The sequence below is a fragment of the Colobus angolensis genome, unplaced genomic scaffold (genome assembly GCF_000951035.1).
Source record: "Colobus angolensis palliatus isolate OR3802 unplaced genomic scaffold, Cang.pa_1.0 Scaffold18, whole genome shotgun sequence".
Lineage (NCBI taxonomy): Eukaryota > Metazoa > Chordata > Mammalia > Primates > Cercopithecidae > Colobus > Colobus angolensis.
In genome coordinates this window covers 3,290,100-3,291,292 of record NW_012114932.1, presented here as the reverse complement: position 1 = coordinate 3,291,292, position 1,193 = coordinate 3,290,100, and the positions used below count along the sequence as shown (strand labels likewise).

The following is a 1,193-nucleotide window of genomic DNA, read 5'->3' as shown; positions in this document are numbered from 1 at the left end:
GACTCTACTAAAAAAAAATACAAAAAACTAGCCAGGCGAGGTGGCGGGTGCCCATAGTCCCAACTACTCGGGAGGCTGAGGCAGGAGAATGGCGTAAACCCGGAGGCGGAGCTGGCAGTGAGCCAAGATCCGGCCACCGCACTCCAGCCTGGGCGACAGAGCGGGATTCCGTCTCAAAAAAAAAAAAGAAAAGAAAAGAAAACAGTTTTCAAACTCAGAGAGAGAATTGAGGTTAAATTATTGCTACCTGTTTACTTAGAATACCTTTTTTTTTTTTTTTTGAGACGAAATCTCTTGTCACCCAGACTGGAGTACAGTGGTGCAGTCTCACCTCACTGCAACCTCTGCCTCCCTGGTTCGAGTGATTCTCCTGCCTCAGCCTTCTGAGTAGCTGGAATTACAGGTGCCCGCCACCATGCCCAGCTAATTTTTGTATTTTTAGTAGAGATGGGGTTTCACCATGTTGTCCAGGCTGGTCTTGAACTCCAGACCTCCAGTGATCCACCTGCCTTGGCCTCCCAACGTGCTGGGATTACAGGCATGAGCCACCATGCCCAGCTGAATACTTTCTGTTTTTAGAAGGTCATGTAACTCTTGTCAGTGTAATTATGACATGGATTTTTGTTGGCACTTAAAAGAAGATAATTAATTTAATAGCTACTGTCCCTTGTTACTTGTCCTTTAAAATACCTTTGCTTTAAAAAAAATAAACTTGCAAAAGCAGTATACCAGTTTTAAAAATATAATTCTTTTCATTTTAGATGGAAATCATATTACGTAGAATACTTGGGTGACATCTGCCTGAGAGATCGCCAAGAATTACAGGTATCTTTAATTTAAAGATTAACTTTTTCTCCTAAAGAAAAAAACACCATAGTTAAGTTTAGTTGTGATTATGTGGCTCTACCATGCAGAAGAGTTTGTTAAAAGCCAAACTGCTGACTGGGAATGGTGGCTCACGCCTGTAACCCCAGCACTTTGAGAAGCTGAGGCGGGTAGATCACGAGGTCAGGAGTTCGAGACCAGCCTGACCAACATGGTGAAACCCCATCTCTAATAAAAATACAAAAAAAAATTAAGTTTAGTTGTGATTATGTGGCTCTACCATGCAGAAGAGTTTGTTAAAAGTCAAACTGCTGACTGGGAATGGTGGCTCACGCCTGTAACCCCAGCACTTTGAGAAGCTGAGGCGG

General features: G+C 43.0%; 1 protein-coding gene across 1 annotated transcript in view; it reads left to right on the top strand.

Moving 5' to 3' along the window:
- The first annotated feature begins 760 nt into the window (after window positions 1–760).
- ARIH2 (ariadne RBR E3 ubiquitin protein ligase 2) overlaps window positions 761–1,193 on the top strand; it is an 84,513-nt gene continuing 84,080 nt past the window's right edge. The window contains exon 1 of the mRNA XM_011939313.1: window positions 761–825. The gene's annotated coding sequence lies outside the window, so the exon portion shown is untranslated. The remainder of the gene's footprint in view (window positions 826–1,193) is intronic.